At 37.7% G+C, this 14593-nt stretch overlaps 11 non-coding genes across 11 annotated transcripts; 1 reads left to right on the top strand and 10 right to left on the bottom strand.

Annotated features, from left to right (window-relative positions):
• Positions 1-523: 523 nt before the first annotated feature.
• Positions 524-596, bottom strand: Trnat-agu. Its single transcript has one exon. It is a non-coding gene; the product is annotated as a tRNA-Thr (tRNA).
• Positions 597-950: 354 nt separating this feature from the next.
• Trnat-agu lies at positions 951-1023 on the bottom strand. The gene has a single exon. It is a non-coding gene; the product is annotated as a tRNA-Thr (tRNA).
• A 2848-nt stretch (positions 1024-3871) lies between these two features.
• Positions 3872-3944, bottom strand: Trnat-agu. The gene has a single exon. It is a non-coding gene; the product is annotated as a tRNA-Thr (tRNA).
• A 1543-nt stretch (positions 3945-5487) lies between these two features.
• On the bottom strand, positions 5488-5560 carry Trnat-agu. The gene has a single exon. It is a non-coding gene; the product is annotated as a tRNA-Thr (tRNA).
• A 1358-nt stretch (positions 5561-6918) lies between these two features.
• Trnat-agu lies at positions 6919-6991 on the bottom strand. The gene has a single exon. It is a non-coding gene; the product is annotated as a tRNA-Thr (tRNA).
• Positions 6992-7343: 352 nt separating this feature from the next.
• On the bottom strand, positions 7344-7416 carry Trnat-agu. Its single transcript has one exon. It is a non-coding gene; the product is annotated as a tRNA-Thr (tRNA).
• A 1482-nt stretch (positions 7417-8898) lies between these two features.
• Trnat-ugu lies at positions 8899-8971 on the bottom strand. Its single transcript has one exon. It is a non-coding gene; the product is annotated as a tRNA-Thr (tRNA).
• A 2193-nt stretch (positions 8972-11164) lies between these two features.
• On the bottom strand, positions 11165-11237 carry Trnat-agu. Its single transcript has one exon. It is a non-coding gene; the product is annotated as a tRNA-Thr (tRNA).
• Positions 11238-11568: 331 nt separating this feature from the next.
• On the bottom strand, positions 11569-11641 carry Trnat-agu. Its single transcript has one exon. It is a non-coding gene; the product is annotated as a tRNA-Thr (tRNA).
• A 1479-nt stretch (positions 11642-13120) lies between these two features.
• On the bottom strand, positions 13121-13193 carry Trnat-ugu. The gene has a single exon. It is a non-coding gene; the product is annotated as a tRNA-Thr (tRNA).
• An 842-nt stretch (positions 13194-14035) lies between these two features.
• Positions 14036-14108, top strand: Trnat-ugu. Its single transcript has one exon. It is a non-coding gene; the product is annotated as a tRNA-Thr (tRNA).
• Positions 14109-14593: the final 485 nt, after the last annotated feature.

Raw genomic sequence — 14593 nt, 5'->3', positions numbered from 1 at the left:
TAGATTACTTATATATATATATAATAATAATACTGCATAAAATATATAATTAGACTAATACCAGGTATACTATAGACTCTCAACGAATATGATTTTTCCACTGGTCCATCGACAGACGATGGGGTGCCCATCGCTTCGGACGAGTGGACAAAAAAACAGTGGAATAAACCCATCGATGGGCAAATCCCACTCAAAACGATTGGATTTGATGAATCGATGGGCAGTGTAACCACGCCTTTACTGTTAATAAAAATTTTGCCACAGATGTTTTTATCTCGCTATAGTCAAACTAAGAGCAAATTATTTGATTTGCTATGTAGATGTCAGCTCCTGCATATTAATATATTAACCATAATCAGCAAAAGGTTTTAATGTGGTACTTGTCTTTTTGATATGCCACTGGAACCAAGCAGTTCCTTAAATGTGGACTGCACATCGTGTATGCCATTAATTAATGATGCGTGTTTCCCTCTTCTCTTCATGTAAAATTTCCTCAGTAACGTTAAAGACAATTATCAGTTCCTGCCTCCAAGGAGGATCGAACTCCTGGCCTCTGGTTTACTAGACCAGCGCTCTAGCCACTGAGCTATGGAGGCTTCACTGCATTATGAGGGTAATAGTTCATATTTTAAAATAAAACTTCATTAAAAAGTTCATGTAGCGCTTTTCATAAGTGTGTAAATTCAAAATTTGCAGCAAGTGAATATTGTGATTGTTTATATTCATCGTGGTTATGCATGACGAAGATTGTACACTGACTTTATAACCACAACCAGCAAAAGGCTTCAAAGAGAACAATACTTTTGTTCTGGTGCTTGCAATCAGTGTTACAACACGGACTAAGTACTGATTAAACATGGACTGTATGCCATTAGCTCATTTTGTCTGCTTTTCTATTCTTCGTGTTAAGTTGTTTTTTTTCTGTAACATAAAGGACAATGGACACTTTCTGCCTCCAAGGAGAATCGAACTCCTGGCCTCTGGTTTACTAGACCAGCGCTCTAGCCACTGAGCTATGGAGGCTTCCTTTCTTAAAATTAGAATTAGCAGACACATAGTAAGTGAAATTGTTAGCACTGGAACACCAACTTCAACTTACGTAATGTAAACATCTCATGTGAAAGAAAGGTCTGATAAGGCTCTTCATCCCCTTAATGCAACCGGTGTCTTTCCTTCCATAATTCGTGTTTTTAATTTTTTTTATTAATATATATATATATATATATTTTTTTTTTTTTCTGCTTCACCAATGTAGAAAAGCCTTCATTATTCAGTGGCAAAATTGCTGTTCTAGTACACCGGAAGGCAGGACCATGATCGTACTTGGAGGCAGAAAGTAATTATTGTCCTTTGATTTATTGAGAAAGCTGGGCATGAAGAGAAGAGGTTCATAGGCATCATATGTAAACACATACATACCGTGCAGTGTATGCTTAATAAAGTTCTTGGTCTCAGTGGCATATCAAGATAACTATTGCACCTAAAAGGTTATAGATATTATGGATATGAAGTTAGTATATAGATCAAATGCACAAGCATAATCAAATTGTTCGGTATTAGTTTGAATGAAATAAGATGAAACAGATGTTACAGTATTGACCTGTAGCGAATTTCTATTAACAGAGTTGTGAAACCTATAAGTGCATTATGAACACTTGCTATAACTTGTGTGATGTTACTTCTAAAATGAACGAAACCTCCATAGCTCAGTAGCTAGAGCGATGGTCTAGTAAACCAGAGGCCAAGAGTTCGATCATCCTTGGCAGCAGAAAGCTATTGGTATAAATGAGGTATTGTCCATGTTTACTCAGCACTTGTTTCTAGTGCTATATTGTGTTCCTGTTTTGTTGATCTTGTCAATCTACAAGAGTTGACATGCATAATGTATAATGATAAATAATATGGTTTATTTTCAACCACTGACAGCCTATCAGAATTCGCCTAGTTTATCAGAAATCTTCCTGTGGGTGGAGTACAGAAAGCTGTTCCAATAAACAAAGGTTGCTGCCAAGAGTATCGTGGTAAACTAGCTGTCAGCAGTGACAACCTTTCTCACATCCGTCCATGAGATTTTTGGTTATGACATGGCTTTGGCTGACCCCTCTCAGGAGGAATATTTTCATCGTCGCTATCAGCTTGGCAAAGTTCCTTCTAATTTTCCTCGTGTCTTCCTTCTGAGGTCTGAGATCCGAATCGCTACTGGTATTGTTGGAGGTATACTCAGAGTCCTGGAATCGATTCCGGAAACTCTTGTAGGTCATTTTATCCTTTTAAATGATCTTCCATCATATCTGTGGTACTCGAGCTTTCAAAATCACCCAGAACATCATAACTGACATCGTAGACCTCAAAGAGATAAGAAATGGCGTCGGAGACGAGTCCAGTCAAAGTCGTCATGTATCGAAAAATACGATAAAATGCATATTTTACTCTTGTTTCATACTACACATATAATTTCACTCAGGTAAAAAACATTTTACAGGTTTTCTCTAACAGGGTGAATTTACTGTAACCCAACCATATAAACACTTCACCGTGGATTAAGACCAAGGACGGCCGAACATTAATGGGATGTTGCTAAAAAAAGAAAAAAAAAAGTACCTACTTTTCTAGGATGTTTACCCCAAGGTGACGCTTACCAGCGAAATGGTTGGCCGAAAGAGATGCAGTATTCCATCGACTTCCTCATCCAAAATGACACCTGAATGAAAATGGGACGCTCCTGTGCTTCCTTCCCTCCCAGTCAGATAAAATGGCCTAATCATGAATGAAAGTTCGGCACGCACACACCATCTGTCTAACCTGATATCTAGTCGTAACAATATCTGCTCCTGTTCCAGTATTTGGTACAGCCCAGCTAGGGTCTATGTGTGGTAGCATCTCGCAAGTCCTTTGTGTTCAGTGATTGGCTGCAAATCGTGTAAGATAAAATAAACTGAAGTAATAGTAATAACACTAATAATTATAATAATATTAATAACAATTGTGATTCCATCGCCATCATTATTATCATTATCATTACCATTGTTATTATTCTTACTCTTTGTATTATGCATATACATAGTTGCACTCCCTCCCTATACCTGCTCATGTTATAATCATAAGTAATCTATCTGGTCTGTATTACCAATTTCTGTCATACCGTAGAACCTAAGCTCCGGTCACATGAAGTGTAGGACAGCAATGTGGAGATCTGTTGTTATATAGACCTTTTATGAACGCGGCCTGTAACTTAGACATATGCAATTGGCACAAACATTTCTGATAAGTTAGGTAAATTCTGATTGGTGAGTGGGTAACAGCTACCCCTGAAAACTTATTAAGAATTAAGACAAAATATTTTTTATTCATTACATCATGTATACGAGCTCTTGTATACTGACAGGATCAATAAAGGGGGATACAGTATGTCACTTAGAGCAAGTAATGAGTAAACATGGACTGTAACTCATGTATACCATTTGATCTCTGCTCCCTAGGAAGATCAAACTGCTGGCCTCTGATCTATCCAACGAACTATGCAGGCTTATGCAGTAGATGCATAGGAGACGATGCACTTATTAAAGCAAGGGTTCATAAAAAGACTATACAATATTTATGGGTTTCCCGACTCTGTTAATACAAATTTTGCCACAGATGTTTTTATCTGACTTCAGTCAAACTAAGAGCACATTATTTTATTTACTATGTGGATGTCAGCTCCTGGATATTAATATATTAACCATAATCAGCAAAAGGTTTTAGTGTACTACTTGTCTTTTTGATATGCCACTGGAACCAAGCACTTCCTTAAATGTGGACTGCGCATCGAGTTTCCCTCTTCTATTCATGTAAAATTTCCTCAGTAACGTTAAGGACAATGATCAGTTTCTGCCTCCAAGGAGAATCGAACTCCTGGCCTCTGGTTTACTAGACCAGCGCTCTAGCCACTGAGCTATGGAGGCTTCCTTTCTTAAAATTAGAATTAGCAGACATATAGTAAGTGCACTGGGACACCAACTTCAACTTACGTAATGTAAACATCTCATGTGAAAGAAAGCTCTGACGGGGCTCTTCATCCACATCCAAAACGTCCTTCTTGCAACAGGCATCTTTCCTTCCATTTTTTATTTACTGCTTCGCCAAAGTAGAGAAGCCTTTATTATTCAGTGGCGAGTCTGCTATTCTAGTACACCGGAAGGCAGAAGCATGATCGTACTTGGAGGCAGAAAGCTGGGCATGAAGAGAAGAGGTTCATAGGCATCATATGTAAACACATACATACCGTGCAGTATATGCTTAATAAAGTACTTGGTCTCAGTGGCATACCAAGATAACAACTGCACCTAAAAGGTTTTAGATATTATTGATATGAAGTTAGTATATATATCAAATGCACAACCATAATCAGTTAAATTATTTGGTATTAATTTGAATGAAATAAGATGAAACAGATGTTATAGTATTGACCTGTAACGAATTTCTATTAACAGGGTTGTGAAACCTATAAGTGCATTATGAACACTTGCTATAACTTGTGTGATGTTACTTCTAAAATGAAGGAAACCTAGAGCGCTGGTCTAGTAAACCATAGTCCAGGAGTTCGATCCTCCTTAGCAACAGAAAGCTATTGGTATAAACGAGGTATTGTCCATGTTTACTCAGCACTTGTTTCTAGTTCTATATTGTGTTCCTGTTTTGTTGATCTTGTCAATCTACAAGAGTTGACATGCTTGATGTATAATGATGAATAATATATTTGGTTTACTTTCAACCCCAAACAGCCAATCAGAATTCGCCTAATTTATCGGAAATCTGCGCGCCCAGGTATATTAAAACTCCAGCCCGCTTCTAGGCGTGTTTTATATAAAACAAATAACGCTAAGATAAATAAACTAAGAACAAATTATTTTATTTACTATGTGGATGTCAGCTCCTGCATATTAATATATCAACCCTAATCAGCAAAAGGTTTTAGTGTAGTACTTGTCTTTTTGATATGCCACTGGAACCAAGCACTTCCTTAAATGTGGACTGCGCATCGAGTTTCCCTCTTCTATTCATGTAAAATTTCCTCAGTAACGTTAAGGACAATGATCAGTTTCTGCCTCCAAGGAGGATCGAACTCTTGGCCTCTGATTTAGACCAGCGTTCTAGCCACTGAGCTATGGAGGCTTCACTGCATTATGAGGGTAATAGTACATATTTTAAACTAAAACTCCATTAAAAAGTTCATGTAGTGCTTTTCATGTGTGTCAATTCAAAATTTGCAGAAAGTGAATATTGTGATTTTTTTTATATGCATCTTGGTTATACATGACGAAGATTGCACACTGATTTTATAACCATAACCAGCTAAAGGCTTCAAAGAGAACAATACTTTTGTTCTGGTGCTTGCAATCAGTGTACTGATTAAACATGGACTGTATGCCATTAGCTTATTGTGTCTGCTTTTCTATTCTTCGTGTTAATGTTTTTTTTTTTCTGTAGCATAAAGGACAATGTTTCTGCCTCCAAGGAGAATCGAACTCCTGGCCTCTGGTTTACTAGACCAGCGCTCTAGCCACTGAGCTATGAAGGCTTCCTTTCTTAAAATTAGAGTTAGCAGACATATAGTAAGTGAAATTGTTAGGACTGGAACACCAACCTCAACTTGCATAATGTAAACATCTCATGTGAAAGGAAGGTCTGATGAGGCTCTTCATCCCCGTCGAAAACGTCCTTCATGCAACTGGTATTATTATTATTTTTTATTATTTTTTTTGTTTTATTATTATTATTATTATTTTTTTTTTTTTTTTTCACTGCTTCGCCAAAGTAGAGAAGCCATCAGTATTCAGTGGCGAGACTGTTATTCTAGTACACCAGAAGGCAGGACCATGATCGTACTTGGAGTCAGAAGGTGATTATTGTCCTTTGATTTATTGAGAAAGCTGGGCATGAAGAGAAGAGGTTCATAGGTATCATATGTAAATACATACCGTGCAGTGTATGCTTAATAAAGTACTTGGTCTCAGTGGCATACCAAGATAACTATTGCACCTAAAATGAAGTTAGTATATAGATCAAATGCACAGCCATAATCGGTTAAATTGTTTGGTATTAATTTGAATGAAATAAGATAAAACAGATGTTACAGTATTGACCTGTAGCGAGTTGTGAAACCTATAAGTGCATTATGAACACTTGCTATAACTTGTGTGATGTTACTTCTAAAATGAAGGAAACCTCCATAGCTCAGTAGCTAGAGCGCTGGTATAGTAAACCAGAGGCCAGGAGTTATCTGTTTTATATAAAACAGATAATACCACTGCTGACTTACTGTTAATACAAATTTTGCCACAGATGTTTTTATCTTGCTTCAGTCAAACTAAGAGTTAATTATTTTATTTGCTATGTGGATGTCAGTTCCTGCATATTAATATATTAACCATAATCAGCAAAAGGTTTTAATGTGGTACTTGTCTTTTTGATATGCCACTGGAACCAAGTACTTCCTTAAATGTGGACTGCACATCGAGCATACCAGTGTTGTCCAAACTGTGGTCCGCGTACCCCCAGGGGTACGCAGCATAGATCAAAGGGGTACGTGAAAAGACGATGCACACACACACACACGCGCGCGCGCGTTAAGTTGTAAGTCATTTTCAAGCATTTTATTTCTAAATCATTCTTTATATTTCAGTATTATAATTTTAATTTTATTGACCAGCACTCCTATTATGCAATCTTTTCATATTTAATATGTTATTTGCATTATCCTAAATGTAATTGAGTTTAATCAGCCATGGGGGGTACGTAACAGTAGGAAAAGGCAATAAAGGGTACAATAGGCAAAAATGTTTGGACAGCACTGGAGTATACCATTAATTAATGATGCGTGTTTCCCTCTTCTCTTGTAAAATTTCCTCAGTAACGTTAAGGACAATGATCAGTTCCTGCCTCCAAGGAGGATCGAACTCCTGGCCTCTGGTTTACTAGACCAGCGCTCTAGCCACTGAGCTATGGAGGCTTCACTGCATGATGAGGGTAATAGTACATATATTTAACTAAAACTTCATTAAAAAGTTCATGTAGCGCTTATCATAAGTGTGTTAAATCAAAAGTTGCAGCAAGTGAATATTGTGATTTTTTATATTCATCATGGTTATGCATGACGAAGATTGTACACTGACTTTATAACCAAAACCAGACTAAAGGCTTCAAAGAGAACAATACTTTCGTTCTTGTGCTTGCAATCAGTGTTACAACACGGACTAAGCACTGATTAAACATGGACTGTATGCCATTAGCTTATTTTGTCTGCTTTTCTATTCTTCGTCCTAAGTATTTTTTCTGTAACATAAAGGACAATGATCACTTTCTGCCTCCAAGGAGAATCGAACTCCTGGCCTCTGGTTTACTAGACCAGCGCTCTAGCCACTGAGCTATGGAGGCTTCCTTTCTTAAAATTAGAATTAGCAGACACATAGTAAGTGAAATTGTTAGCACTGGAACACCAACTTCAACTTACGTAATGTAAACATCTCATGTGAAAGAAAGGTCTGATGAGGCTCTTCATCCCCTTAATGCAACCGGTGTCTTTCCTTCCATAATTCGTGTTTTTAATTTTTTTTATTAATATATATATATATATATATTTTTTTCTGCTTCACCAATGTAGAAAAGCCTTCATTATTCAGTGGCAAAATTGCTGTTCTAGTACACCGGAAGGCAGGACCATGATCGTACTTGGAGGCAGAAAGTAATTATTGTCCTTTGATTTATTGAGAAAGCTGGGCATGAAGAGAAGAGGTTCATAGGCATCATATGTAAACACATACATACCGTGCAGTGTATGCTTAATAAAGTACTTGGTCTCAGTGGCATACCAAGATAACTATTGCACCTAAAAGGTTTTAGATATGGGATATGAAGTTAGTAAATAGATCAAATGCACAAGCATAATCAATTAAATTGTTTGGTATTAAATTGAATAAAATAAGATGAAACAGATGTTACAGTATTGACCTGTAGCGAATTTCTATTAACAGAGTTGTGAAACCTATAAGTGCATTATGAACACTTGCTATAACTTGTGTGATGTTACTTCTAAAATGAAGGAAACCTCCATAGCTCAGTAGCTAGAGCACTGGTCTAGTAAACCAGAGTCCAGGAGTTCGATCTTCCTTGGCAGCAGAAAGATATTGGTATATATGAGGTATTGCCCATGTTTACTCAGCACTTGTTTCTAGTGCTATATTGTGTTCCTGTTTTGTTGATCTTGTCAATCTACAAGAGTTGACATGCATGATGTATAATGATAAATAATATCTTTGGTTTATTTTCAACCGCTGACAGCCAATCAGAATTCGCCTAATTTATCAGAAATCTGCGCGCCCAGGTATATTAAAACTCCAGGCCGCCTCTAGGCGAGTTTTATGTAAAACAGATAACACCACTGCTAACTTACTGCACATGGAGCTTAGTAAATTCTGGTCATATGGCCCAGTTAAAGTTTATAAAAAAAATGCAATGCAAACTAGATCACTTATTGCCTTCTGGCCTCCGATCTGCTTTACTAGACCAGGAATTGTTAGTGAGCATTTCATAGGATTTCATCACATGCCATGCAGTACTACCGGTTTTCACATATTTGTAACTCACATTTCGCTGCAGGTAAATATTGTGATATTTATCTTATTTAATCAAGGCTATGTATACCAACTCTTAAATTATAACTTTATAATCTTATCACCAAAGGTTTATGGGGTGCAATATCTACCTTGTACTGGGTGCTGGTAACCTGTGCTAAATCACTGAGAAGTGCTGAAAAAAACATGAACTGCACCTCGTGTATACCATTAGTCAGTCCTGTGTGTGTCTCCTACTTACGCGGTATAGTTTTTCATTAATATGAAGAAAAAAAATATCACTTTCTGCCTCCAAGGAGGATCGAACTCCTGGCCTCTGGTTTACAAGACCAGCACTCTAGCCACTGAGCTATGGAGGCTTCTTATCGTACAGTAAGAGACAGTACATATACAACAAGCGTTCATGGCCATGCTGCCCTTCCACGAGTTTCCTCCAGATGCAAGATACTGACGCTCTTTCTGTTGCAGAGCTGGCAACATCTTTTTTTCTTTCTTTCTCTTATCTTCTTTTTCTTTAAGCAGAATTTATTCCTGGCATAAAGCTAGGTCATACTGTAGTGAGTAAAGATTCTGGAATACTAACTTGGAAGCCTTCCTGATGTGGACACTTGCGAAAGAAAAATCTGATAAGATGCTTTGTCATCTTCATCAATCTTCGTCCTTCCTTCCTTTCTTCACATCACCGCTGGTGATGGAGACATTAGGTGTCAGCTGTCATATCTAGTATACCCATGAAGTCATAGACTAATTATGCATCTTCCGGTGGGTGGAGTACAGAAAGTAGTTCCTCTAAACAAAGTCTGCTGCCAAGAGCATTGTGGTAAACTAGTTGTCGGCAGTGACAACCTTTGTCACAGCCGTCCATGATATTTTTGGTTATGACATGGCTTTGGCTGACCCCTCTCAGGAGGAATATTTTCGGGACCTCACCGTTGCTATCAGCTTGGCAAAGTTCCTTCTAATTTTCCTCGTCGTGTCTTCCTTCTGAGGTCTGAGAACCGAATCGCTACTAGTATTGTTGGAGGTATACTCAGAGTCCTGGAATCGATTCCGGAAACTCTTGTAGGTCATTTCCTCCTTTTAAATGATCTTCCATCATATCTGTGGTACTCGAGCTTCCAAAATCACCCAGAACATCATAACTGACATCGTAGACCTCAAAGAGATAAGAAATAGGCGTCGGAGACGAGTCCAGTCAAAGTCGTCATGTATCGGAAAATCGCTAAAATGCATATTTTACTCTTGTTTCATACTACACATATAATTTCGCTCAGATAAAAAAACATTTTACAGGTTTTCTCTAACAGGGTGAATTTACTGTAACACAACCATATAAACACTTCACCGTGGATTAAAAAGAAAAAAATACCTACTTTTCTAGGATGTTTACCCGAAGGTGACGCTTACCAGCGAAATGGTTGGCCGAAAGAGATGCAGTATTCCACCATCGACTTCCTCATCCAAAATGACACCTGAATGAAAATGGGACGCTCCTGTGCTTCCTTCCCTCCCAGTCAGATAAAATGGCCTAATCATGAAAGTTCGGCACGCACACACCATCTGTCTAACCTGATATCTAGTCGTAACAATATCTGCTCCTGTTCCACTTTTTGGTACTGCCCAGCTAGGGTCTATGTGTGGTAGCATCTCGCAAGTCCTTTGTGTTCATTGATTGGCTGCAAATCATGTAAGATAAAATAAACTGGAGTAATGATAATAATAATTATAATAATATTAATAACAATTGTGATTCCGTCGCCATCATTATCATCATTATCATTACCATTACCATTGTTATCATTCTTACTCTTTGTATTATGCATATACCTAGTTGCACCCCCTCCCTATACTTGCTCATATTATTTTCTCAGAACCTCATGTTATAATCAGAAGTAATCTACCTGGTCTGTATTGCCATTTTCTGTTATACCGTAGAACCTAAGTTCCGGTCACATGAAGTGTAGGACAACAATGGGGAGATCTGTTGTTATATAGACCTTGCATGGGAGAGGCCTGTAACTTAGATATATGCAATTGGCACAAACATTTCTGATAAGTTGGGTAAATTCTGATCGGTGAGTGGGTAACAGTTACCATGGACTGTACTCATGTATACCATTTTATCTCTGCTCCCTAGGAAGATCAAACTGCCGACCTCTGATCTATCCAACGAACTATGCAGGCTTCTGCAGTAGATGCATAGGAGACGATGCACTTATTAAAGCAAGGGTTCATATAAAGACCATACAACATTTATGGGTTTCACGCCTCTGTTAATACAAATTTTACCACAGATGTTTTATCTCACTTCAGTCAAACTTAGAGCAAATTATTTTATTTACTATGTGGATGTCAGCTCCTGCATATTATTACATTAACCATAATCAGCAAAAGGTTTAGGTGTAGTACTTGTCTTTTTGATATTCCATTGGAACCAAGCACTTCCGTATATGTGGACTGCACATCGAGTATGTCATTAATTAATGATGCGTGTTTCCCTCTTCTCTTCATGTAAAATTTCCTCAGTAACGTTAAGGACAGTGATCAGTTTCTGCCTCCAAGGAGAATCGAACTCCTGGCCTCTGGTTTACTAGACCAGCGCTCTAGCCCCTGAGCTATGGAGGCTTCACTGCATTATGAGGGTAATAGTACATATTTTAAACTAAAACTTCATTAAAAAGTTCATGTAGCGCTTTTCATGTGTTAATTCAAAATTTGCAGCAAGTGAATATTGTGATTTTTTTATATGCATCGTGGTTATGCATGACGAAGATTGCACACTGATATTATAACCTAAACCAGCAAAAGGCTTCAAAGAGAACAATACTTTTGTTCTGGTGCTTGCAATCAGTGTACTGATTAAACATGGACTGTATACCATTAGCTTATTTCTTCTGCTTTTCTATTCTTCGTGTTAAGGTTTTTTTCTATAACATAAAGGACAATGATCACTTTCTGCCTCCAAGGAGAATCGAACTCCTGGCCTCTGGTTTACTAGACAAGCGCTCTAGCCACTGAGCTATGGAGGCTTCCTTTCTTAAAATAAGAATTAGCAGACATATAGTAAGTGAAATTGTTAGGACTGGAACACCAACCTCAACTTGCATAATGTAAACATCTCATGTGAAAGGAAGGTCTGATGAGGCTCTTCATCCCCGTCGAAAACGTCCTTCATGCAACTGGTATTATTTTATTTTAATTTTATTTGTTTTTTTCACTGCTTCGCCAAAGTAGAGAAGCCTTCAGTATTCAGTGGCGAGACTGTTATTCTAGTACACCAGAAGGCAGGAGCATGATCGTAGAAGGTGATTATTGTCCTTTGATTTATTGAGAAAGCTGGGCATGAAGAGAAGAGGTTCATAAGTATCATATGTAAATACATACATACCGTGCAGTGTATGCTTAATAAAGTACTTGGTCTCAGTGGCATACCAAGATAACTATTGCACCTAAAAGGTTATAGATATTATGGATATGAAGTTAGTATAGAGATCAAATGCACAACTATAATCAGTTAAATTGTTTGGTATTAATTTGAATAAAATAAGATGAAACAGATGTTACAGTATTGACCTGTAGCGAATTTCTATAACCAGAGTTGTGAAACCTATAAGTGCATTCTGAACACTAGCTATAACTTGTGTGATGTTACTTCTAAAATGAAGGAAACCTCCATAGCTCAGTAGCTAGAGCGCTGGTCTAGTAAACCAGTTTCGATCCTCCTTAGCGGCAGAAAGCTATTGGTATATATGAGGTATTGTCCATGTTTACTCAGCACTTGTTTCTAGTGCTATATTGTGTTCCTGTTTTGTTGATCTTGTCAATCTACAACTTGACATGCATGATGTATAATGATAAATAATATCTTTGGTTTATTTTCAACCGCTGACAGCCAATCAGAATTCGCCTAATTTATCAGAAATCTGCGCGCCCAGGTATATTAAAACTCCAGCCCGCTTCTAGGCGTGTTTTATGTAAAACAGATAACACCACTGCTGACTTACTGCACATGGAGCTTAGATAATTCTGATCATATGGCCCAGTTAAAGTTGATCAAAAAATGCGATACAAACCAGATCACTTATTGCCTTCTGGCCTCCGATTTGATTTACTAGACCAGGAATTGTTACTGAGCAATGGAAGCTTCATTACAGTCAAAGAGACAGTACTTCTGATAAAACAGGATTTCATCACATGCCATGCAGTACTACCGGTTTTCACATATTTGTAACTAACATTTCGCTGCAGGTAAATATTGTGATATTTATCTTATTTAAGTAAGGCCATGTTTACCAGCTCTTAAATTATAACTTTATAATCTTACCACCAAAGGTTAATGGGGTGCAATATCTACCTTGTATTTGGTGCTGGCAACCTGTGCTAAATCACTGAGATGTGCTGAAAAAAACATGAACTGCACCTCGTGTATACCATTAGTCAGTTGTGTGTGTGTCTCCTACTTACGCGGCAAGTTTTTCATTAATATGAAGAAAAGAAATATCACTTTCTGCCTCCAAGGAGGATCGAACTCCTGGCCTCTGGTTTACAAGACCAGCGCTCTAGCCACTGAGCTATGGAGGCTTCTTATCGTTGAGTAATAAGCAGTTTGTATAATGCAAGCGTTTATGGTCATGCTGCCCTTCCGCGAGTTTTATCCAGATGCGAAATACAGACGGAAAACTACAAGAAAGGAATTAATAATGTTACTGAGAAACTTTAGCACCAAACGTAGAGTACTCATTACAGCCTTTAGTAGCATGTGTTAATAGTGATCAGAGTAGAAGACGCAAATAATTTTCGTTTTCCAGTCGCACTTTCTGTTGCAGAGCTAGCAACATAAATGTATTTTTTTATTTTTCGAGCACAACTTTCTCCCGGTATAGAGGCAGGTCACACTATAGTAAGTAGAGATTCTGGAACACCATCTTAAAGGCCTTCCTGGTGTGGACACTTGCGAAGTGGACACTCCATCAGTCTTCGTCCATTCTTCACGTCACTGTTGATGATGGAGACATTAACTATCATACCTAATTGTACATCTTCCGGTGGATGGAGTACAGAAAGTAGTTCCTCTAAACAAAGTCTGCTGCCAAAAGCATTGTGGTAAACTAGTTGTCGGCAGTGACAACCTTTCTCACAGCCGTCCGTGAGCATATACAAGAAATATTATTCATGCTCTAGGTGGCACAGTGTGGATTCGCAGTGACCAGAACAAGGCAAGTACTGTGTCCATAAAATTATGTTGATACAATTTATAGTCTATATACAAGAATTCGATCACGACCACACTTAAAGAATTACTAGTGTATTACTTTAATCTAACTAAGATGAAGCAGATGATACTTTATCTAACTGTGATGAGATTTGTATGACGATGAACACCTGTGAATACATATGCAATGCTTTTTACTTCTCAAATATAAGCCTCCATAGCTCAGTGGCTAGAGCGCTGGTCTTGTAAACCAGAGGCCAGGAGTTCGATCCTCCTTGGAGGCAGAATGTGATTATTTTCCTTTATGTTATCGTGAAACTGTAACACAAAAAAACAAGAGGCAGACATAGGCTAATGCTGCTGTAAAAAATAAATAAATAAATAAAAAGCTACAACATACGTGTTTTGAGATAATCAATAGTAAAGGTGCCCATTACTTGATTGCCATTTACATCTGCATCTTATAGTTTTGTAAAACTGCAAATTGACTTGAGTACTCCTGCGGCATTAGATTCCCTTACAATTTGTAGTACAAAGTCAAATAATTGTCCAAAAGTGCATCCTTGTGTGGGCATAATGCAATCTGCTCTGTAATCATTTTCGGCAATTATTACATAATTAAGCTGAATGTGTTTTTTATCATATTTTGAAGGTGAAGAACATTGCCTCCACTGTTTAGACTTATAAAAATCAATGTTGATAACGGTTTGTTAAATAAACTACGGCAAATATAAGGTACAATCATGGACAAAAGCTGTGTAACATGAAT

The sequence above is a fragment of the Penaeus chinensis genome, chromosome 10 (genome assembly GCF_019202785.1).
Source record: "Penaeus chinensis breed Huanghai No. 1 chromosome 10, ASM1920278v2, whole genome shotgun sequence".
Classification (NCBI taxonomy): domain Eukaryota; kingdom Metazoa; phylum Arthropoda; class Malacostraca; order Decapoda; family Penaeidae; genus Penaeus; species Penaeus chinensis.
The sequence above is the reverse complement of the archived record's forward strand: the minus strand, read 5'-3'. Positions and strand labels throughout refer to the sequence as shown.